This window comes from Rhinolophus ferrumequinum, chromosome 6 (genome assembly GCF_004115265.2).
Source record: "Rhinolophus ferrumequinum isolate MPI-CBG mRhiFer1 chromosome 6, mRhiFer1_v1.p, whole genome shotgun sequence".
Classification (NCBI taxonomy): Eukaryota; Metazoa; Chordata; class Mammalia; order Chiroptera; family Rhinolophidae; genus Rhinolophus; species Rhinolophus ferrumequinum.
In genome coordinates, this window is record NC_046289.1 from 99271575 (window position 1) to 99297573 (window position 25999).

Consider the following 25999-nt stretch of genomic DNA (forward strand, 5'->3'; position numbering starts at 1 on the left):
ATATAAAGAAAGGTTTCCTCCCAATATCCCCAAACCAAAACAACCCAGATCTTCAATGGGTGAATGGTTATTGTGGTACATCCATACTACAGAGAAAAAGTGAAAAAAGCCAACCTCAAAAGGTTACCTTCTATATGATTCCACCTGTGTAACACTCTTGAAATGACAAACAATAGAAATGGAGACGAGATTAGTGGTTCCCAGGGGTGGCGGCAGGAGAGAAACAGTTACGGCTATAAAAGGGGAGCATAAGGGATCCCCGTGGTAATGAAAATGTTCTGTACCTTGACCATACAATGTCAGTATCCTGGCAGTAACACTGCTATAGTTTTGCAAGATGTTACCCCTGGGGAAAACCGGGGAGGGTATATGGAATTTCTTACAAGTGCATATAAATCTCAAATAAATTATCTCAAAAAGTTTAATTAAAAAAATCAATGTCTTCTACGGTGTTAACAAAATAAATGAGGAAATCATGTATGATCACACACCAATAAATGCAGAACGATAATTTGAAAAAATTCAACATCTAGTCATAATTTTTAAAAAAAAAAAGGGGGTAGCTTCTACAAAACGATGACAGCTACCATGGTATTAATGGTGAAATCATGAATCCTTTCCCCCTAAGACTGGGACAAGGCGCATTCCCCAAAGATAGGTAAAATGTCCTCACGGAGTTCCCCACTTACTCCGGTGGTGCACGCGTAAAAGTGGTGAGACACCAGGAGCACCTCAGAAAGTGCAGCCCGACCGGAGCGGGCGGACGGAGCTGCTTCCTGGAGGGCAGGCCGCCTCCTGCCACGCCCCCCGCCCCCCCATTCCAGTGGTCTCGTCCTGTGTGCGCGGTCAGCTCGTCCTGCCGCCCTGGGCACTGCATGTGTTACTGCTTGTGCTCAGGGCAAAGCTCAAAGGCCACCTCTTCCTTTCACAGTGTCTGCGCACACCTGGCTGGGCCCCACGAGCCATCCCGGGCATCCTTTTAATGGATTTCTTCACTCTTGCTGTTATCAGACGCTGGCTTATTTACTGCCTGTCGCCAGGAAGGAAGGTCCTTGCCTATTTCTTCACTATTATAGTTCTGGAGCCACGTGCAGCGCTTGGCACGCAGCAGGCTGTCTGCCATTACTTGCTGAATGAATGAGAAGACCTGCCTCAGGGTGAACCTCTTTACTTTCCCCACTTTGAGCTTCTCCCGAGCCGGACGCCTCCCTTGGGAGCAAAACAATGAAAGTTGTTCCCGTTGATCCTAAGGGGCCTCTCACGTGTGGAGCCCCAGGAGGGACTGACTGCGCTGGGACACTCTCACCACCTCTAGTCAGCACTGTGCTACAGGTCCCAGCCAGTGCAACAAACGAGAACTAAGCAGCATGAATACTGGAAAGGAAGAAGTCAAACTGTATTTGTAAACGTTACTATTGGCTGTGTACGCAGAAAACCCTAAAGAATGTTCAAAAAAATAATCCTACCAGAACTAATAAGTGAACTTAGCAAAGTCACAGGATACATGCTCAACTTAAAATAGACAACTGTATTTTATACAATAGCAACAACTAAAAATGAAAATTTAAAATACTATTTATAATTACTAAAAATGGATTGAAGAGCTTACTGTTATCAATTCTCCCCAAATTGAACTGTGGATCAAATAAATATATCAATAAAATTCCCAGCTGGCCTTTTTGGAGAAAGTGAAAAACTGGTTCTAAAATGTATACAGAAATGCAAAATAGAAAAGCCAAAACAATTATGAAAAAGAAAAGCCAAGTTGCATGTTTTCCACTACCTTACGTCAAGACTTATCACAAAGCATAGAAATCAGTGTGGCATTGGTGCATGGACATTAGATCAAAGGAACAGAGTCAAATCCAGAAACAGACCCCACACACAGTCAACCGACTGCTGATTCATCTACCAAGGTCAATCCATGGAGAAGTCGAAGTGCATTTTAATAAATGATACTAGAACAACTGGATATGTATGAGCAAAAATAACCTTCTATTCCTATCCCATACCAGATACAAAAACATTAATTTGAAATAAACTATCTATACATAAAAGCTAAAACTAAAGCTACCAGGAAAACAAAACACAGAGTATCTTAGTGACCTTGGGGTAAAGATTTCTTAGACAAAACACAAATGAGTACTAACCATAAAAGAAAGAAAATCTGGTAAATTAGAGGTCATCAAAATTACAAAGTTGGGCTCATCAGAAGTCACCAGTACAGAACACAAACTGGAAGAGGAGCAAAACAGACGCGGTGAGACCAGCCGCAGGCAACCAGAGCATTCCATCCCAGACGATGGAAACCGGAACAGGCACAATCAATGGAGACTGAAAAAAGGTGATGCATTCAAAGCCTATATGCCGTGTTTCCCCGAAGATAAGACCAGGTCTTACATTAATTTTTGCTCCAAAAGACGCATTAGGGCTTATGCTCAGGGGATGTCATCCTGAAAAATCATGCTAGGGCTTATTTTCCGGTTAGGACTTATTTTCGGGGAAACACAGTCGGTGGTGGTTTGAATTTGGTGATGGTTACAGAAAGGGGGGGGGAATCACGTTAATAAAAGGTAAATGGAACACACATAATCCCACAGCTGTTACACACATGCCATCATACTGTGTAACAAGAGAAGCAGCTAGCATTACACACTTAGTGTGTTTGGGACACGAGCAAAAACTGTTGGGTATTCTTTCCTTCCATCTCATAACAACACTATCCATTTTACAGATGGGGAATTTGCAATCCAGAGATTATATTGGATATTTTACACACTTGTAACCAGAGCATAAAGTCAGCTGATTACAAAGGCATATCTTCCATGCACATACTATTCCACTGCATTCATTCCATTGTATCACCGTTTCCTTCTCATTAGACATTTAGATAACTACATTTTTCACAAGTATAGTTAATACAGCAATGACCAACTTCATTTAGTTCTTGTTTTAAATTATTTTCTTAAGATAGAGATTTCTCAATCAGTCAAAAGGTAAAATCACTTTTTTACCAGATTACAATGTGCCACAGCAGAAAACTATTTTTTTTCAAACCAAATCATTCTCTGGATGGATTTAAAACAATGCTATCATACTAAAATATTTAGGAAGCTATTCCATATGATCTTGCCCCATCCCCAAATCACTCCCCTGGAGGCTACCTCCCAGGCAGCAAAGCACTTCAAGAAGACTTTCAGATTTATGATGGCAGAAAGGTGGTCCTTACCTTCTTCTGCTATAATCACCCCAAAACAATGAGAGAGAGAGAGAGAGAGAGAGAGAGAGAGAGAGAGAGAGAGAGAAAGAGAGAGGAGAAGAGAAAGAGGAGAAGAGGAAGAGAGGGAAGAGAGAAAGGAGAGGAGAGAGAGGAGAGGGAGAGGAGGGAGAGCGAGGATGAGGTAGAGAGAGAGAGAGAGAAGAACGAGAGAGAGAGGAGGAGGAGAGAGGATAGGAGGGAAGAGAGCAGAGAAAGAGAGAGAGAGAGAGAGAGAGAGGGCGGAGCGAAAGAGGAAGTGGAGAAAGAGAGAGAGGAGGAGAGAGAGAGAGAGAAAGAGAGAGAGAGAGAGAGAGAGAGAGAGAGAGAGAGAGAGGGGTAAGCCATAGTCAAGAAGAAAGTATTCTCAATAGAAATAATCTGGTAAAGGACTTATATCCAGAATATATAAAGTAAGCTTACAAATCAGGAACACGAAGGAAACAACATATTTTTTAAAGTGGGCAAAAAAAGTTATCTAAATGGCCAATAAACATATGAAAAGATGTCCAACATCATTAATTATCAAGTAAATGCAAATTAAAACATGAGACAACCCAAAAGTCCATGCTGGATGTGGTAAATAAAATGTGGTGTATACACACACACACACACACACACACACACACACACACAATGTGTGTGTGAGTATATATATATATGTATATATATACACACACACAACGGAGTATCATTCAATCTTAAAAAGGAAGAAAGTTCTGATATGTTACAACATAGATAAACCTTGAAGACATTATGCTAAGTGAAATAAGCCAGACACAAAAGGACAAATTTAGTATAATTCTGCTTACATGAGGTTCCTAGCCAAATTCCCAGAGACAGAAAGTAGAATGGTGGTTGCCAGAGGCTGGGGGAGCAGGGAATGGGGGTTACTGTTTAGTGGGTAGAGTTTCAGTTTGGTACAATGAAAAAAGTTCTGAAGACGGGTGGTGGTGATGGTTGCACAATGTGTACTCAATGCCCTGAACTGGACAGTTAAAAATGCTTAAAATGGTGGGTGGGAGTTTTTGGCCAGTTAACTCAGTTGGTTGGAGCGCATTAGAGCTGATGGCCCGGCTAGGTCTTATTTTCGGGGACACACGGTAGTAGCCTTACTTACAATAGCCACAAACTTATAGTATTAGTTAGATAACAGAACACTACTCAACAATTAAAAGTAATAAATTTATGCTACAACACAGAGGATTCTCAAAAACTGAGTGAAAGAAGTCACACAGATGAGTACATCTTATATGAGTCTATTCATACCATTTCTCCAAGGGGCAAAACTACTTTGCAGTGAGAAAATCAGAAGTGATTGCCTCTAGGGTGGAGAACTGCTTGGGAAGGGGCACAGGGGCTTCTGTTACAATGGAAATGTCCTATGTTGTTACTGATACAATGGTTACACGGGTATACACTTTGTCCTAACTCACTGACTTGGGCACTTATCATCTGTGCATTTTATGGTGCATAAACTGTATCTCAATAAAAAAGGAGGAAAAGAATATGTAGCCAATATAACATCAGAGAATATTTAACCATTCCTCCAACATAAGAGTCAAAGCCTAGCAAGGTTTTCCACAAAGGATGAAAACTCACAGCTAGAACAGTTCCTACCAAAATGTCTGTGAGGCATTTCATAACTGTCCAAAAGAGAATTCCTTATTTCACCAGCCCCACCCTCAACACCTTCCAATTTGTTCCTTCCCAAGCCTTTCCCATCTCAGTAAACGGCACCAACATGCACCAAAGGTGCTCACGCCGCAAAAAAAGTCATCCTTGATTCTTTCATTCCAAACGTTCAATTCATCGGCAAATTCTATTGTCACCAGCTCAAAAACGTGTCCATTTCTCTTCACCAGCCTCCTAATCCAAACCACCCTTATCTCCTGATTGCAGGAGTCCCCTATCTGGTCTCTCTGCTTCCACTCCTGCCCCCTGCTTCAATTCTTTCTCTACACAGCAACCAGAGCAAAGTGTAAAATGTAAGTCAGTTGTTAGGACCCTGCTGAACAACTGTCCTTAGAATCACATCCAGCGTCCGTGACGTAGACTAGAGGTCCTACATGATCCAACTCCTGCTGCCCTCGCAGCTTCCTCTCTCACCATGCCCTTCCTACTGTTCTCCAGACACACTGGCCTCCAGATACAGTAAGAAACTGTTTCTCCAACATATCAAGCTTGTTCTCTCCCTGCAGAACTTCACACCAGCTAGTCTCAGAACACTCTTTCCCCAGCTCGTGAATGGCTAGTTCTAGCTCGTCTTTCCGGTCTCAGCTGAAATGCCCACCATCCAGCCCAGAGGCCTTCCCTGGCTACCCAATCTAACGTCGCGACTCCCCATCACTCTCCAGCATCATCACCTTCTCTTATGACCTCAAAATAAATCCACTTATGAACGATCTCGTCTGCCCGTGTGTCACCGCTAGGACACAAGCTCCACGGGGGCAAGGAGTCTTACTGTCTGTCTTGTTCAGAGTAGTCAGTCAGAGTACCTAGAATGTAAGAGGGACGCAATAAATATTTATTCAATCAACGAATGAATTAGACATAATAAATCTGACAGGAATTAATCACTCAAAATCTAGAGTATCTAAATATTTCTATCTAAATGCCTTGTCTCTTCTTGGAAATGGTTTTAAAAATACAATATCCTTTAGGGATACTCAATGCAAAATCCCATGTAAGATAAGAAATCTAACATTGCCCTACACACAGACGGAAGTCAGGAAATAGCAGATGAATATATACATAACATACAATATTAAGTACAAAATGAAACACGGGCTTAGTGTTTTCCATGAAAAACAGAAACAGAACAGCATTTCAAGCTGTTTCAAATGTTAACTTAGAAACATATCTACACAAAATAGAGAGTCTAAAAAAGCAAAACTAACAAAAAAGCATATCAAGAAGCAAAAAAGCTCTCCTGTGGTAAAAAGAGTACCTCCCATCAGAAACACAAAAACCTAAACTTCAGGTGGTTCGCTAGGGATCTAACTGAGCAGGTATCACAAAACTCTCCTGACAGAACAGAAAATAAAAGAAACGATGCATTAGCAGGCTCATTCTTCTTTTTTTTTTTACATTATAGAAAATTTCAAACATACACAAATGTAGATAGAACAGCATAAGGAACTCTCAGACACCCATCACTGAGTTGCAATAATTATCAATATATCTATAAGAATTTAAGAGATCATGTAAATTTCGAATACAACATAATTTCCAAAGACACTGATGATAGTAAAAGGAACAAGGCTTATTTTCCCTTCCTGATCAGCCTTTGTCTACTTAATGTCACAAAAGTATGAACTTCTTTTCCTATCATTTCTACCCATCATAATCCTACTGACGCTCTTTGATACAGATGCAGAACGAAAAGCTGTACTAAGAATTTTTAAAATACCAGAAATTAATCAGATGTGGAAAGACTTCTACTTCTTTATTCAACATATATCTTTAAGACATTGATGTTGATATTCAAGTTGATATTATGTTAATAACTGAGTAGAATTTTTTGCAGATTGCTAGTTGACATGTATATATTTTTCTATTTAGTTCTGGCGGCCAGTTAGCTCAGTTGGTTAGAGCAGGTGCTCTTAACAACAAGGTTGCTGGTTCAATCCCCACATGGGCCCCTGTGAGCTGCGCCCTCCACAACTAGACTGAAACAACTACTTGACTTGGAGCTGATGGGTCCTGGAAAAACTCACTTAAATGAGAGAGAGAGAAAGAGAGAGAGAGAGGGAGGGAGGGAGGGAGGGAGGGAGAAAGAAAGAAAGAAAGAAAGAAGTAACCATTCAATATGGAACAAACTTCCCTCTATGTAAAATACATTAATTCATTGCTCAAAACTCGTCAAATAGGTTTACAGGCATACCTTATTTTACTGAGCTTTACTTTATTGTGCTTCACAGATGTTGCATTTTTCACAAATAAGACCCTCCACCAGCAAAAAGATTACAACTTGCTTTATTGCAATATTCACTTTATTTCAGTCATCTGGAACCGAACCCACAATATCTCCAAGGCCTGCCTGTGTTCTATAAAGAAAACTCCTTTAATAACTGAAAACAATAAATCTAAAACACGTGGAGTGCCACCATTTGGGTTCCTAATCAGACGAACACACTAAGAAAGGGGATTCACTGATTACAGCCCTAACCCTTCATGTCAAAGGAAGAGCTACAGCTGAAGTGGGAGCTGCAGGGGACCAATCTTCGACGCCTTTTATTTTCTGCTTTTCTATCAAGGTATAACATAGATAATAAGTCTACATATTTTAAATGTACAGCTCAATAAATTTTTATATATTAATTCACCCACATAACCACCACCCAAATCAGTATTTCAAACATCCCAGAAGGTTCAATTGTGTGTCCACAAAAGTAGCCATCATTCTGACATGTATCGTGAAAGATGAGCACAGCCTGTTTTTGGACTTTATACAAATGAAAATCATAAAAGTTCTCTTTTAGTGTTTGGCTTCTTTTGCTCAATATTACATCTGTGAGATTCATCCTTGTAGCAATAGTTCATTCTTTCTCCTAGCTATGCAGTCTTCTATTATATAACTATATCTCAATGGATTTATCCATTCTACTGCCAATAGACAGCTGGGTTAGTTCCAGTTTAGAGGCTATTATGAATAAAGAATTAAACGTTTTCATATGCCTTTGTAGTGGACAAATGTACCCATTTCTGCTGGGCAGAGTACTTAGAAGGTCACAGAGTAGACATGGAACTACTGTGTTTCCCCGAAAGTAAGACCTAACCAGAAAATAAGCCCTAGCATGACTTTTCAGGATGACATCTCCTGAACATAAGCCTTAATGGAACAAACTTCCCTCTATGTAAAATACATTAATTCATTACTCAAAACTCTTGAGTCTTTTGGAGCAAAACTTAATATAAGACCTGGTCTTGTTTTCCGGGAAGCACAGTATTTTGCTCAAATGCTGAGCTATCAGGATTTCCAGACTACCAAACGTCACAAAGTATGAGACTTGACTATATCATTTCCCTTGTAAGAACTCTTTAAATAACAAAGTCAGGTAGCCCTAAACTGTGTTCCACACGTTATACACAACTGTGGCAGTTGCCAAAATGATCCGTGAATAAACAACTTGTAATTACAGACCTACTGACTTCCATCTCAACTGCCACAACAGACAACTCAATAGCATTCAGATCCAAGCAGCAACTCCTTGGTCTAAGGACAATTCTAATCAATACCTGTGGATGAGTAACTCATTGGTTACGAATTTCTGTAAAAACTAGCTATTTTTCTATGCATGTACCTGGAAAGGTGTTTGGAGAATCAAAATCTTGGGAATGGCAGAGATCTTAAAAGAAAACATCTAGTACAATCCTACTGCTAAGTCCGTAATTCCATAAAAGGCAGCATCGTGAAGATCATGGACTTCTGAAGCCAGACATCCCAGGCTCGGGTTCACTTCCAGACTTCACTTAGCAGCACTACGACCTGGGCAGATGACCCAAATCTGTCTCAACTGTCTCAACTACAAAATGGGATTATACCAATTACACCACCACCTCACAGAACCACTGTGAAGATTAAATGACATAATCTATGGTCTCTACCATATAGCAAATTTTATTTCAAACGTCACCTTTTAGCAGAAAGAGTACTGGCCACATTGGGGACTTGAGTTATTGCCCTAGAAAATCATACTGTGAGAGCCACCTCCCTCCTCACCCAAACACAACTACAAAAATGCCCGAGTTACCGCTTACAACATCTTGGAAATGAAGTTCCAATCTTCAAACTAGAATACACATATCCCCAGGGGTACACGAGATATGCAAGCAAGCGAATCTCTTTCATAATAAACCTGATTTGCCTAGATAATTGGATTATCAATAAAATATCTTCAGCCATAAAATTTATTACTTCGGGACAGGGGTCAGAAAACTACAGCCCATGGGCCAAATCTGGCTCACTACCGATAAAGTTTTATGGGAACACAACCATGCTCAGCTGTTTGCTTGTTGTCTGTGGCTGTTTTCACACTACAATGAAAGAGCTGAGTGAGTAGTTATGACAGATTACGTGCCCCACAAAGCCTACCGTCTAGCCCCAAACAGAAAAAGTTTGCTGACTCCTGCTTTAGGATAAAATTCTGTGGGAAAAATAAAATGGATATAAGTTCAAAAAGGAAAAGGAAAAATATGAAATGGACAATTCCCAGAATGATACAAATTACCAAAATTACCAAGAAGGAATAGAAAATGGGGATAGACCTGTATCAAGTAAAGAAATTGAATTAGTAAATTAAAGAAACACCACAAAGAAAAGCCCAGGTCCAGCGGAGTTCATTGGTAAATTCTATCAAACATATAGAAAGAAATAATTAACAATCCTACACAAACTCTTTCAGAAAATATAAAAGGAAGATTTCCCAACTCATGAGGGTAGTACAGTTGACCCTTGAACAATGCAGAAGTTTGGGGAACCAACTCCTATGGAGTCAAAAATCCGAGTGTAACTTTTCACTCCCAAAAAGCTTAACACTGTTCCTTGGTATCCACAGGGAATTGATCCAAGACATGGCCACACCCACGCAGACACCAAAATCCACGGATGCTCAAGTCCCTTATATAAAATGGCATGAAACAATGCACACAGTAGACCCTCCACATCCATGAATTCCCAACCGCGAATTGAAAATACTGTTTGTGATCTACTGTTGGTTGAATCCGTGGATGCGAATCCCAGAGATAGAGAGAGCCGACTGTATATTGAGAAAAATCTGCATATACGTAGACCCAAACAGTTCAAACCCATAGTGTTCAAGGGTCAACTGTGTTACTCTGATACTAAGGCCACACAGTCTAAGAAAAGAAAACCTCAGCTCACTATCCCTCATGAACACAGACACAAAAATTCTTAACAAAATATTAGCAAATTGAATTCAGCAACATATAAAAAGTATTATACATCATGACTAAATGGGGTTCATTACAGAAACAAAAGATTGGCTTAATATGTGAAAATCAAGTAATGTAATACACATTTATACATATCTTAGAGGGGTTATTTTTATATAAGAAAGGCTATTTGTATATTTTTAAAACATAAAATTGCTATTATATTTAGATAACTTTGTATTTATTTTTAAAAAGTCAATATTCACAATGTCAGAAATTACACCCTAAACTTTTAAAAATTAAATGTTTAATCTATTTAAATTTACGAAAAATTTCAGATGCCAACTTAAAAGTGTGTAAGAGATACATAAATTTCCCAATGTTTTGGACACTCTCAAGCAAAAATGTGTTAAGACTACACTGACCCCAAATATGCCTGAAATGACAAGGGGAAAAAGAATTACTCATGCCAAAGGAATGCCACCGTATCTTCAGACAGCCAATAATAAATTCTTTTTAAAACTGACAAATTCCAACTCCTTTTCACTACTACCCCCAAATTAATTTACTCTTACAGAGTACCCAGACCTAAACCTAATATTCCAGGTGTGAGCCAACCAGTTCCGGGGTCAAGTGATGTACCTCCCTCATTCTAGACCTTCCGTTCCCTTAATGCAACTAGCGACTGCAGGCCCCACCAGTTCTCCCAGTCTAACCACACCCCTGAATCAGATGACTGAGACTCCACTTCTTTTTATTACGTGAGCCCCTCCTAAGTCCCATCTCTACATTAACTGGTATAACTGAATTTTTTGGATCCAAGGGAATTCCTCACGTTTATATAACCCTTCCATTTCATTAAATTGCACTGGGAAAATCTTGAGATTAACCAGATGATACTTTCTCTCTTCACTTCATTAAGGCAACATATTTGATAGCACACCTTCCAGATAAGACTTCAAAAACATACTGTATATAAACAAAGTGACAGAGTCTCAACTCAGATCAACAGAATCCCAGCTATAAGTGGGATCAAACTGCTCAGACACAGATACTCAAAGTTATGACTCCATCTAATTTTAACACAATCTGGCAAATTCCTCCATCTAATTCACGGGGCCATCATAAAAGACTTAACAAATGCCTTGTTAAAACAGACACACTATCACTATGCATACTACATTCCTTTGGGCCACCATTTGCATGTCCTGCCCTGTTGTTCTGGCTGAATTTATAACTTGAGTAACTGCTACTCTGGCTGAGAAGAACAGAAAAATGACACATTTTCCACTGTGCATTAACTGCAGAATCTTAGAAATGAATCACAAGGATTTAAACATTTTCTAGTCCAGTGTTTTTCAAATTACAGGCCCATTTCAGGCCCATTAGTAGTCAATGTAAGTGAGTTGCAATCAACTTTTTTTCTTTCAATGAAATGGTGTCAGAGGGCCTCATATGTAGAAAGGCTAAACTTTTGTGGTGTGTGTGTGTATACACTGTGCATACAGGGGGCATACTGAGTCATGATGTAGTTAGTATGTACCTAACTGGGTCATAATTTAAAAGTTTTTTGTTTTTTAATTTTTTTTTAACAGGACTTTATTGGGGAACAGTATGTATTTCCAGGACTTTATTGGGGAACAGTGTTTTTCCCAGGACCCATCAGCTCCAAGTCAAGTTGTTGTCCTTTCAATTTTAGTTGTGGAGGACGCGGCTCAGCTCCAACTATAGTCACCAGTGTTCAATCTTAGTTACAGAGGGCACAGCCCACCATCCCTTGTGGGACTCCAACCCGCAACCTTGTGGTTGAGAGCTCGCGCTCCAACCGAGTCACCCATCCACCCCTCAAAAAACTTTGAGAGAAACTTTGCTAGTTCCGCAGCCCTACTCCCACAAGGAAGCGCCATCAAAAAATTCTTAGTAATCAAAAAGTTACATTATTTATAACCATCTTCACTTCATACAAAGAAACCAACAAACAGGAATTTTGTGCTCAGTACACCTATCTGCTATTCATTTAAAAAAAAAAAAAAGACTAGAATCCATCTGAGGTTTCCAGTTGATATAGGGACTTGCTCAGAGACAGTCACTTAGGCTTTGATGGGATGAAAACCAGTATCGACAGACAGCAGAATGAAATTACCTTAGTCTGAGGCCAGGAAAGAAAAGAAAAACTATTCTGGGTCTCCAGTTCCTCATGTTAACACGGAAGAGGATCCTAGCTCCAGAATTGGGAGATTTATTGAAAACCAACTGGCCAAGGAGGCAAGAACTATGCCTCCCACACACCAAAACACGTTCACCACGTCAACAAGTCAATTATTGATCAAGTCAATCAATCTCACACACAGAGTACTGATGAGCAGCTCAGACTTATACCACCACCAAGAAAGAATCAAGAGGCCGACCCCAGGATTCAGCAGAAGCTGGGCCCTGGCAGGTGTCATAAATTTCTCCGCCACCCTTCCCTTTCAGACCCCAGTTCACCTGGGTCCTCAAGCTTTCAGTCATGGATGTGGCACTCGCACTCTTCCCTGCCACCCTACCCTACTGTGGAAAGGGAGATGAGGCACGGAGCAACGAGTGGCCGCGCCGCAGCAGCCATCAACAAGGCCAAAGCAAGAGCCTAGGCCGCTACTGCCTCCCACCTCAGCCAACTCCCAGACTGTCCGGACACCCGCGGTCCTCTGCTCCCACCTCGAACCACACACCCCCCGGCAGCCCCGAGTTCCTGGCCCGCTGCGTGCCCGAGGTGGCCCCACCTCGTGCCCGCCTCCATAAAGGTCTCCGAGGCCTGGAACCCCGAAACCTAAAAGCAAACTCGCCTGGCAACCCCGGAAGCCCCCTCTCACGAGCGCCCACAAACCAGCCGCCGCCCCTCGCTCCCACCTCCACGCCGTCGGGCCCGTGTATCCTCGGCACACCAAGCCGAGCCGACCAGCCGCGCCACGGAACCCGGAGACGGAGGGGCCACTCCACGCCCACCCCCACAGCCGGGGCCGCCACTGCCGCCGGAAGCGCCCCGCGTCTCCACGCCGCCGTCGTGAGGTCACTTCCGGCGCGACGCCTTGGAAACCTCAGGGTGCGGCTTTGGGGGGCGGGGCGCCCGGGAAATTTGAGAGCTTGAGAGCCAGACCTGCGGCCTCCCGGAACCGCGCCGGGGCGGCCGTTTTGCATGTCCTTTCTACTTATAGCGGCTGGACTCCTGGTTAGAATCGGTGTCCCGCCGCCCTCCCCGGCCCAGATGCCGGGGGACTCCGTTCTTTCTTGCATTCTTGAGGACAAGCTTCGGCTTTCCCTCCCCGCTTTGCGCCAATCTCCGAGCAAGAGCGGAAGACTGGGGGGAGTGGGGCTGGCCACCCCGTCCTTAATCAGTGGCAGCTGTGGGATGCTATAAGTAGGCTCTCCGGACGGATTATAGGAAACAAGAAATTCCCTTCGTGGCTGATCTTCAGTTTATCAGCTTATGTTCATTTGGGGGTTGTCAGCCAGTCTATGCTTGACCACCCCCGTCACCCGCCCCCAAGTACTTTGTACACGCGCAAGTGCCACTCTTCCCGTGGCATTTTAGTTTTGGAAGTCTTGATTTTGAAAAAAACAGGCGTTTAGGGCTACGACTGAGTGTAATGAGGAATGTTAGAGTTTAAAGTTTACGAGGTCATCTTGAAGCCTGACAGCTAGTTTGGGAACCACTGGTTGGACAGGGAGTAAAGAGTAGGGCAGCGATCCAAACCTGACTTTTCAAAATCAGTTGATGAACTTTATAAAATTTCCACTTTCCAGGGACTCCCCTCCTGTCCCTCATCACCAGAGATTCCAGTAAAGGAAGAGGTGCAGAGATAGCCAAGGAAATGTGGGTAAGCTGGCCCATCCAGGGAAATATTATACAAGTACCGTGTTTTCCTGAAAAAAAGGTCCAGTTAAGATCGTCAGCCAGATGGACACATTTAGTATGTTATGACGACATTCCAGAGGAAGATGACATGACTGTATTTGAATAAATGTAGATTGTTGTACGTGAAAAAATAAGACATCCCCTGAAAATACGCCCTCATGCATCTTTTGGAGCAAAAACTAATATAAGATCCAGTCTTATTTTCGGGGAAATACGGTATAAGACCTGGTCTTGTTTTCAGGGAAACACAGTAGTTCAACTGGATGGAGCATATATGTAAAAAGAGGAAGTGATGATAGATTGACGTACAATGATAAGCAGGAGCCATATCCAAAGGGCTTTCTATGCCCCAAGGAGCTTGGTTTTATCCTGAAGACAACGTAAAACAAAGACGTTTAAGCAAGAAACTATGGTGGGAGTGAGACCAATTGACAAATGATGACAATCCAAACTAAGGTATTACAAGTTGGGTTACAAGGTGTAAAGGTGTTGAGGAGATAGGATCAACTCCCAGGTGTATGGCTAAGGCAAAAGATTGTTTGGTGGTGCTACTTACTCAGATATGGAATTGACAAGAATGAGGAGGATGTGGGCAGGCAGTAATAGAGGAGGAAAAGGAAGTAGATGATAAATTCAGGTCTGCATATATTGAGCTTAAGGTACCTGTGGGAGCAGTTAAAAATCCTAAGACTTGGAAAACTGGGGGCCTTGCCCTAGATCCCACACTTTAGATGGCCCCCACTCTGGTTCTCAAGCCAAGCCTTTCTCTGTGGGGCTAAGGAGACATGATTACCTAGAGCTCACACTCCCACTTTCAGACCTGCTCCATTTCTCATTCCTGGGATTCCCAAATGTCCTCCCAAATGACCTGAGTCCACTTTCAGCCCGTAGCCAAGTCTCTTCCCCAGGTTTGTCCTCCTGAGGGTGAACTCACTGCCATGGTGTGAGACTCCTAGGCCCAAGGGGTGGCCAAAAACATGGCTGTTTGGGAACAGTGTGAATGGGGCTTGGATATTTAGGCTGGGATGTTCACAATGTGGACCTGAGAAGCCCCTCACAGTATGGGATGGAATAGGGGTGGGAAGAAATGGGGAACAGGTCAGGGATCTCGTGTGTGCTCTTGCCCTGGCCATGCTCATGTTAGGGAGTCTGCTAACTAGATGCTCATGTTAGGGCCTCTAGTGGGAAATGGATCATGGGGGTGTGGCGCTGAGGAGAGAGATGAGATTTAGAAGTCATCAACAACCAGGCAGTAATTAAAGTCCCAGTAATGGGCGCTGTGGTCCAGGAATAACACACCACATGAGAAGGGCCAAAGGCCAAGGACAGAACTTGGTGGAACACCAGCATTTAAGGGATACACACAGGAAGAGAATGATTCAAAGGAAATTGAGAAGCAGTAGCTAGGAAAACAAGAAAACCCAGCAGTTGAGGATGCCAAAGAGACCCAGGAAAAAGACTTTTAAGAGAGTCGTCAACAGTGCTGACTACTGTGAAGACGAGGAAGTCTGAAAATGTCCATTAGACTTAGCAACCAGGAGGTGCCTGGTGATTCTGACAGGGGTTCGAGCGTGGAGTGAAGGGGCCAGAAATCAAATTTCTGTGGGTTGAGGAGTGAATGCAAGGTGAGCAAATGGAAGCAGTGAGTGTAGAGAACTTCAAGAGGTTTGACTGTGAAGGTGAGAAGTGAGCTATGACAATAGCTATGGAGGCAAGAAGAAGGTGACAGAATTTGCTACTCACCAAGTTCTTCTGAAGTCTTCCCAAACTCCTCAGTTAGAGAATTCCACCAGGAACTGCTGGTTATAGACAGTTGTTTGAGCTGGATGGACCCTTCCCGGCCCTACAGTCAAGTTTCTGGGGACCACTGTAGATAAGGGGGCACCCACTTGCCTCTCCTGATGTATGGAGACTTGCTTCTGCTTTCATGTGCTGCAGTCCTCACTACCAGTAACAGTCGCCAACAGGGACGTCAACCATTGGAGAATTAAATAAATTCTTAGGTTGAGAATAGCACAGCACTAATCCACAGTCCTTGACTTGCTGGCACGTCGTGGAGTTCTAGAATGGCAGAGCTGGAAGGAACCTTAGAAATGGCCTGCTTCACCCCCATTAATATAAGTGGGGGTTTAGCAAGTTAATGGTGGATCCAATACTGGGATTTGGGTCTCCATTACTTACACATAGAGGAACATATGTCCTGGTTTGCCTGAAACATTCCCAGTTCTTCCCATTACCCTGTCATAAGGATCAATATCACCCCCTTTACTCTCAAATATGTTCTGGTTTAGACAAATTCTAAGTCACCCCACTTATCTAGTATAGGTTTGGGGGCTAAGCAAGCCCCAAATTACTAATTACTTAAGATTATTTTTGCTTTATGTGATCTAAAAGGTTTAAGTGTCTTAAACTCTTACATGTCATTTTGTAAGTGAGGTAATGTACATGAAAGCAGGTCCTGGACTATAAAATGCTAAACAGAGATTAGAATTAAAAAGAATAACTTTGGATTGAGCAAGCATTTCTTAAATATAACACCAAAAGTACAGGCAACAAAAGAAAAGATAAACAAATTAGACTTCATCAAAATTAAAAAGTTCAGTGCTTCAAAGAACATATCAAGAAAGCAAAAAGACAACTTAAAGAATGGGAGAAAATATTTGCAAATCATATCTGATAAGGGTCTAGTATCCAGAATAAAGAACACACACGCCTCAACAACAAAAAGATAAACAACTCCATTTAAAATGGGCAAATGACTTGATAGGCATTTTTCCAAAAAAGATATACAAATGACCAACAATGAAGAGGTACTCAACATCACTAATCATTAGGGAAATGCAAGTCAAAACCTCAATGAGGTACCACTTAAGACCCACAAGGATGGCTATAATTAAAAATAAAAATTAAAAAATGTAAGTGTTGGTGAAGATGTGGAGAAATTAGAATCCTTATGCATTGCTGGTGGGAATGTAAAATGGTGCAGCTACTGTGGAAAACAATGTGGCAGTACCTCAAAAAGTTAAACATAGGGGCCGGCCCGGTGGCTCAGGTGGTTAGAGCTCCGTGCTCCTAACTTCGAAGGCTGCCGGTTCGATTCCCACATGGGCCAGTGGGCTCTCAACCACAAGGATGCCAGTTCAACTCCTCGAGTCCCGCAAGGGATGGTGGGCAGCGTCCCCTGCAACTAAGATTGAACACGGCACCTTGAACTGAGCTGCCGCTGAGCTCCTGGATGGCTCAGTTGGTTGGAGCGAGGGCTCTCAACCACAAGGTTGCCGGTTCGACTCCGGCAAGGGATGGTGGGCTGTGCCCCCTGCAACTAGCAACGGCAACGGCAACTGGACCTGGAGCTGCACCCTCCACAACTAAGAGTGAAAGGACAACAACTTGAAGCTGAACGGCACCCTACACAACTAAGATTGAAAGGACAACAATTTGACTTGGAAAAAAAAGTCCTGGAAGTACACACTGTTCCCCAATAAAGTCCTGTTCCCCTTTCCCAATAAAGTCTTTTTTAAAAAAAAGTTAAACATAGAATTCCCATATGACCCAACAATTTCACTTCTAGGTGTATGCCCAAGAAAATTAAAAACATATGTTTAAACAAAATTTTGTGCAAGAATGTTCACAGCAGCACTATTCACAATAGCTAAAGGTGGAAACAACCTAAATGTCTAACAAAAGAATGGATAAACATGGAGACAAAAAGTAGGAGGTTACTGGGGCTCAGGGTGGAGGAGGAAATGGGAAGTGACTACTTAAAATGGGTATGGGATCTCTATAGATATTTCTATTCTAGACATTTCATGTAAATGGAATCAAACAATATTTGGTCTTTTGTGACTGGCTTCTTTCACTTAGCATGTTTTCAAGATTCATTCATGTTACATGTTGAAGCATGTAACAGTACTTCATTCCTTTTTTATATAATGGCTCTATAATATGCCATTGTATGGATACATCGCATTTTGTATACACATTCATGTACAAGTTTTTATCTGAACAACTGTATTCAATTCTCTTGGGCATATATCTAGAAGTAGATACACCAAATCACTTGGTAATTCTGTGCTTAACATTTTCAGGTACCACCAAACTGTTTTCCACAGTGGATGAACCAATTTATTAATATATTACTGCCAGCAATACAGGAAGGTTTTTTCCAATTTTTCCATATCCTTGCCAACATTTATTCCCCATTCTTTTTCTGTAGTCATTCTAATGGATGTGAGTAGTGGTATCTCAATCTGGTTTTGACTTGTATTTCTCTAATGACTAATAATGTTGAACATCTTTTCATGTACTTACTGCCCATTTGTATATCTTCTTTGGAAAAATGTCTGTTGAAGTCCTTTACCAAGTTTTGAACTGAGTTGTCTTTTTGTTGTTGAGTTGGGGTTTCTTTTCTGGGGTGAAAATGTTCTAGAATTAGATCAGGGGTGTCCAAACTGCGGCCCGCGGGCCAACTGCAGCCCATGATCCATTGTTAATTGGCCCGCAGCAAATTCCAAAAATATATTCAGTTTACTTAAATAAACCAGGTGAGGCAATACGTACTTCACCTCGAGTGAGTGGCCCGGCTGTTTGTGTGTTTTACCGCATATGGCCCTTGGTGAAAAACGGTGAAAACAGTTGGGCACCCCTGAATTAGATAGTGATAATTGCACAACATTGTGAATATACTAAAAATTACTGAATTGTACACTTTAAAATGGTTAAAAGGATAAATTTGATGTTATCTGAATTTTATATCAAAAACTTCTTAAAAAGAATAATATACATAATGCACAATGAATACCCAGTTCCTTTTTTTTAAAAAAAAGCTCTCTTGGGGTTGGCCCGGTGGCTCAGGCGGTAAGAGCTCTATGCACCTAGCTCCGGAGGCTGCCGGTTCGATTCCCACATGGGCCAGTGGGCTCTCAACCACAAGGTTGCCAGTTCAATTCCTCGAGTCCCGCAAGGGATGGTGGGTTCCACCTCCTGCAACTAAGATTGAACATGGCACCTTGAGTTGAGCTGCCTCCCGGATGGCTCAGTTGATTGGAGCGCGTCCTCTCAACCACAAGGTTGCCGGTACAACGCCTGCAAGGGATGGTGGGCTGCGCCCCGTGCAACTAACAACGTCAACTGGACCTTGGGCTGAGCTGCACCCTCCACAACTAAGACTGAAAGGACAGCAACTTGAAGCTGAATGGCAGGCACCCTCCACAACTAATATTGAAAGGACAACTACTTCACTTGGAAAAAAGTCCTGGAAGTACACATTGTTCCCCAATAAAGTCCTGTTCCCCTTCCCCAACTTAAAAAAAAAAAAAGCTCTCTTGCTGCTAACATTATAATTGTTTTTGCTTTTGGTTTCAAGAACAGAAACTCGGGGGCCAGCCTGGTGGCTCAGGTGGTTGGAGCGCCATGCTGCAAACGCCGAGGTTGCTGGTTCGAGTCCCACCCTCTACAGCTGCACCCTCTACAGTGAGCTGCACCCTCTACAGCTAAGATTGTGAACAACAGCTCTCCCTGTAGCTGGGCTGCCAGCTGGAGATTGTTGTGAGCTGCCACCGGCTACTGTGTGCCACCCTGAGTGGCCGGTGGCCAGTATGGGTGGCCGGCAGCCAGTGTGAGTGGCTGGCAGCTGCCGTGGACTACTTTGTGCTGCCGTAGGCTACTGTGGCTGCCGTGAGTGGCCGATGGCCAGCATGGGTGGCTGGCAACCATTGTGAGCTGCCATAGGCTACTGTGTGCTGCCGTGACAGGCCAGCAGCCGGTGAGAGCTGCAGTGAGTGGCTGTGAGTGGCCGACCAATGACTGGGACCAACTGCCTCAGCCGGGGGAGCGCAAGGTGCATAATACCAGCAGGGGCCAGGGAGCTGTGTCCTACACAACTAGACTGAGAAACCAAGGCTTGAACCGGAGAGTGTGTGTGTGTATGGGGGAGGCAGAAGAAGGGGAAAAAAACAACAACAAAAAAGAACAGAAACTCTCTCCATCAGTAGACTCCATCAATTTTATCATGGAAGTCAATAGAGCAATGGATTTATTTCATAGAAACTTGCCTCACCCTCAAACTTGTTGCAATTTCCCCATCCCATTAAACAAGAACTCCCCAGATAAACGAGTCCAGATTTGTCAAGGGATCACTTTGTGTTTTGGCTGAAATCATCCTAGAATTGCCTTCCCTTCCTACCTCATCTCGGTGAAATGAGTTTAGACATGAAGTAGTAGTCTGCACAGTAAGCAGGGGTCTGGCGTCTGCTCAGCCACAGCAACAAACCTCTCTCCCCCAATGCAGTGTCTTTTCTCCTGCTACACCCCTCCAACGGAACCCTGCACTTCCTAGGTTTTCTCTCTCAAGCTACCGTTCTATGTCTAAACTAGAGAGAAATGTCTTAATTTTTTTTAATGGGTCGGGAATAGGTAATAAGCATTACAAAACAGGGGGAGCTGGAGCGGTGCTGGATCATAGGGGAGGCTGTGTTGCCTGCTCAAAAGAAAGGCCAAGAGAACAGACCGCTGTCACCGGTGTGTGTGGCAGCAGCCCCGCCTCAGGTGTGAAGCCCTTCCCAGCGCCAGCCTCTGAGCCTGTGTCCTCCCTCCCGTCCCTCACTGGGATACTCCAGTGAAACTGGCTCAGCAACAATTGGCCTTTTCAGATGCTGCCGCTGAGTTGCCACTTCTTACTTCGGTCCTGGGGCTTGAAGCAGGAATGCCAGCTTCACATCTCCTCTCAGGTTCCCAGGCAAGCCTCAGGGTTTGCGTGCAGACACAGAGGCTCCAGATTTTCCTCACTGAGACCTGCAAGGCAGCTATTAAACTACTCAGGAGAGGCGATCGTTCTGTGCAGGCACAGAACTGGTGCAAACAGAAGCTCCAGTGTTGGTGGGGAGGAGGTTGGTTGGCGATTCCTCCTGGGTCAAGATGGGAAGTAGCCCGGGGGTGAGGGGGCTTCCTTCCAGGTGCCCCTGGGGACCTTGAAGCCAGGTGTCCTCCCTAAGCATATCTCAAGGGTCAAAGCACTGTGCAGAATGTTGAGGAGTTCAGGGCACTTCTGCGTGTTCCCCACGGCACAAATACGGAAAGACTGCAAGTTGTATTCTCCTTGCCTCCTTGTTCTCCACTACCACTCGGCTCATTGCCATATTCTGCGATATCTGAACTTCCCCCTGCAAGACAAGTGCTGGGAAAAACGAGAAGTAAATGAACAATTTCACATGCAGGGTAAAAACATTTAAACACATTTTGTGATAAACCCCAGAATGCTTTGGGCTGTTTCACAAGTCTGCATTTAAAAAAAAAAATAAGTTTGAGTGTTCTGTAGAGGACCCACCGAGAGATGCTCAGGAAAAGTCCCACAGGGAAACTTAAATTTTTATTTACTTATGATGCAATCCTTTGGGAGAGCAAATACAAGTGTGAACAGGAGAGAAGTCAGCTCAGGTAGGTAAAACAGGGTGCTCCAAGTCACCCACCCAACCAATATCTTCCTCCTTTTTTTGGCAGAATTTTATAGTTTTATTAACGCAAATACAATAGGCACACAAGCTGTCTATTCATTTTCTTTGCTGCACAGCCTGGCATTGGGTTTGGTGACTGATAGCCAGCTGAGCTGCTCTTTCCACATGGCTTCGTCCCATTGCCAGTGTTGGGCAGCAGGATCTGGCCCCTGAATCTTCTGTGCACCCTCTTGTCAGTGGCCTGGGTTTCCGCCAGTTACGCTTAATTTTGACTTACCAGTCTGACTGGTGCCTGATGAACTTCTTGGTCCTTTTTTTGACGATCTTGGGCTTCACCAGGGGTCTGAGGGCAGCCATGACACCGGGTAGGAGATGGGTGCCACTTCAGTAGGCAGCGCCAAGGAAAAGAACCAATATCTTTCCAGTGAAGAATGGATTAATCAACAAGTATTTATGATTTACCAACCATGTGCTCAGCCCCAGTGCTATCAGCGGGGCTGGAGGCGTGAGAAGAAGCTTATTGTTCAATAGAAAAACCAAATTAACACAATGTGTTAGTTATTTATTACTATGTAACAAACTACCCCCAAATTTAGTGGCTTAAAATAACAACCATTTATTCTGCTCATTACTCTGTGGATTAGGTGGATAATTCTCTGATTCGGCTGGGCCTGGCTGATGTTGACTAGACTCGCTGGTTTAAGGTGGTCTCAACGAGGGCGACTCCTCTGTGTTTCGTTACTGCCTTTTATACTCCAGCGTACTAGCCTGCTGTGGTTCTCATGATGGTGGCAGAATTCTAAGAGAGAACAGAAGTGCGCAAGGTCTCTTGAGGCCTGGGCTCAGAACTAGCACACCATCATTTTCAATGCATCCGATTGACCAAAGCGAGCTGTTCCAGGACAGCCTAGATTCAAGGCGTGGGGTATAGACTATATCCCTTTATAGCAGGAGATGTAAAGTCACTTTGTAAGAGACATAAATATGGAAAGGAAAGAAAAATAGGGCCACTATCAATTGACCACGCATAGAAAGTAACAAGCAAACCAAAATAGTAAATGGCTAAGGGTTACTCTGTGCTGGGGAAGTTGACCAGGTCCCAGGCCTAGGACGCAGACCAGGCCTCTCGTCAGAAGCCAAAGCAGCAAACCACTCAAGTGCAGCCGCACACCACGCTGGGGACAGTTGTCTTATTGCTATTGGTCTAGGGGTTTTCATTGATTTATAATCCAGAAGCCCAAACCCTCTGAATAAGCCATGGTTTCAACCAAACGTGGCAAATGCTGAGACCCACCTCTCAAGTAGGTACTCCCTTGAAATGGACACCCCAGGTCTCACATCCCAGACAACACGGCCTTGGTCCAGGACCTCACTGCTGGAGGTGACATCACCTCAGTGACATTGCCCTGACCCAAGACCTTGAAGTTGGAGATGTCTTGACCCGGTTCGCCAGGAACAATCTCGCCCCAGGCTCTAAAACCTCCACCCCAGTGACGCTCATGAGCTGCTCCCCTAAGGCACAAAGTGGACACAGGACATTTTTGCTTTGCTTCCTCTGATGTTGGGGATTCTATTATACTTCTGAGCGCGCTGTCCGCTTAGCCCATAATCTTGGCATATTCCTTGCCAAAACTTACACCCCTACATACCCATGCCTGCAGACAACTTTGGTAGAGGTTACTACTATCTGTGCCATTCTAAAAATTGATGGAGATGTTTGCTTTCACCAGGAGACACCTGCCTCATGTCAGCCAACGCCATGGCCCCAGGGGAGAGGGTCACTCACTCCTCAGGGCGTCCTCCTCCTCCTGTCCTCCAGCTCTCCACCTTCTGCCTTGCATCTCTCATCGAGACTATCACAACCACTCCTCCCCTTGTTTACACACAATACCACTAATCTTTTTTTTTTAATTTTTTTTTATTGGGGAATATTGGGGGAACAGTGTGTTTTTCCAGGACCCATCAGCTCCAGGTCAAGTCATTGTTTTCAATCTAGTTGTGGAGGGCGCAGCTCACTGGCCCATGTGGGAATCGAACTGGCGACCCTGATGTTCTGAGCACTGCATGCTAACCACTGAGCCAACCGGCCACCCTCACAATACCACTAATCTTCACATACACTTTGCTAACTTATCAGTTCATGTCCCCCAACAACATGAACGCCAGCCCTGCCACCTTGCACTCGGCATATTTCTCACATTCTTCACAGTTCCACCCAGATATTGTTAGAGACTCCAAAAATTTCAGATCTATTTTCTTGGCCAATGCCCTGTAAATGGGAAACTTAGTTATGGCTTGGCCATAAGGAATCCTTACACTTCTACTTGTGTCTGTCCATTCTCATAATAAGATGTTTTCGAGGTTCCTCAGGGCAGCCTGAGTCTAAAATTAGCCTCCATGATCACCACTCCAAAGTGTTCTTAAAATGCTGCTGCGCAGCCACAGAGCCAAATGTTCTGGGGTTTTTTTGGCATCTATCGGTCAATTACATGAACTCTGTCTGTTTTCTTCTTTTCTATCGTCTCGTCTCGATGCTCTGGCATTCATGAGCCTTGCAGATCCCAAGGAAGACTGCTCTCTCCAGGGCTCGGCTTGGCCCAAAGCACACTTTTCATACGCAAATCAACCAATCCAGAGTCTACACCCCACAAGCATCTCCTTATCTAACTCTCATACACAGAGAAAGTATTTCTCCTTCCCTAAAGCACCTCAGGATCAGGTACCAGGCAACTAGAGACACAAATTCCTGTGCCCAAAGCCTGCGGGAACTCTTCAAACTAGCCAGTTCCATGATGTTGCCTTTGCTTTGCCTTTCTTTTCCCACGAAAACCAAAGTAGAGGCTCTGGCCTAAGCTTTTCCTCTTGCTGCCATCTTCTGCCACCTGACCAAAACCTGGCACATCCCATGTGGGGCCTGCATGGCAAGCAGTGACCCCCTCTCTGGGACTTGTGAATATAATAAACTTCTTTCTTCCAAGCTTCATTCTTGTTTCCTTCTGTGTCCTCACTAACTTTACCATACCATATCCAGCATACACTCTCAGGACAGGTAGGAAGTGTTACCCCATTTTATAGTCGAGAAAACATGACACATGGAGCTTAAATCACTGACTGAAAATCATGCAGTAAGTGGAGGAGCTGAAGTTTCAACGGTTGACAAGATAATAAGACCAACAGAAAGACAAAACTGAATTATTAAACTTGCCAAGCAAGGGAGTCGTGAGTCCGTTCATTCACTAACAGTCTCTCCCAGCAATGCTTGAGCAGGACTGATAGACTTTATACTGAGTAAATGCAGGAGATTTTTGGTTGGCTTTAACAGAAGCAGGGAAAGACTCTAAATGGCCCTACAGATATGGGGGAAATTCTGTTGGGCTCTTAGACCAAAGCTGAACAACTTCAACGTTCTACAAGGCTGCTTCATTCTGCCTTCCTACTCCCTGATATGGGATTTTTCTTTAAGTTTAAAAAAAAAATTACTGTCATAAGTCACACATAACATAAAATTTGCTACTAGTGACATTTAGTATATTCGCAATGTTGTGCATCCATCACCACTATCTACTTCCAGAACATTTCTGCATGAAAAGGAAACTCCATCCCCATCCCCATTCCTCCCTCTCCTCCAGTCCTTGTCAATTGCTAATCTGCTTTTTTGTCTCAGTGGATTTGCTGACTCTGAATATTTCATGTAAATAGGATCATGCAATAAGTGGCCGTTTGGGTCTGGCTTCTTGTACATAGAATAATGTTTTCAAGGTTCACACATGTTGAGAATGTATCAGTACTTAATTTCTTTTTATGGCTGAACGATACTTCATTGTATGGATATACAGTTTGTTTATCTGTTCATCAGATGATGGACATTTGAGCCATTTCGACCTTTTGGCTATTATGAATAATGCTGCTGTGAACATCCATGTACAAATTTAGGAATGCAGTTGCTAAGTCATAATGTAATTCTGTTTAACTTGAGGAACCAACGAATTCTTTTCCACACTGGTTACACATTTTATATTCCCATTAGCAATATATGAGGGTTCCAATTTCTCTACATCCTCCACAACACTTATTTTCTTTTTAAAAATTGTTATTATTCTAATGAGAATAAAGTGATATTTCATTCTTGTTTTGATTTGCATTTATTGAATGACTAATGATGTCAAGCATCTTTCTATGATTTTTTTTTTTTTTGGCCATTTCTATATCTTCTTTGAAGAAACATCTATTCAAGTCTTTTGCTGATTTATTAATAGGGCTGTTTGTCTTTTTGTTGTAAGAGTTCTTCATACATCTGTATAGTAGTCTCATATCAGATATGTGATTTTCAAATCTTTTTTCTCATTCTGTGTGTTGTCTTTTCACTCTCTTGATGGTGTTCTTTGATGCACAAAGTTTTAAATTTTGATGAAGTCCAATTTATCTGGTTTTTCTATTGTTGCTGTGTTTTTGGTGTTTATCTAAGAAACTGTTGCTAAAGATTTGTCTCTGTGTTTTCTT

General features: G+C 43.1%; 1 protein-coding gene across 3 annotated transcripts in view; it reads right to left on the reverse strand.

Annotated features, from left to right (window-relative positions):
• The window catches only part of EDC3 (enhancer of mRNA decapping 3), a 50728-nt gene extending 37547 nt beyond the window's left edge, over window positions 1–13181 (reverse strand). The window contains exons 1-3 of one of the 3 annotated variants that reach the window (XM_033108591.1): window positions 13043–13181; window positions 5623–5754; window positions 3230–3238 (exon numbers count right to left, since the gene is read on the reverse strand). The gene's annotated coding sequence lies outside the window, so the exon portion shown is untranslated. The remainder of the gene's footprint in view (window positions 1–3229; window positions 3239–5622; window positions 5755–13042) is intronic. The other 2 variants (XM_033108590.1, XM_033108592.1) reach the window with 2 other exon arrangements.
• Between the last annotated feature and the right edge of the window lie 12818 nt (window positions 13182–25999).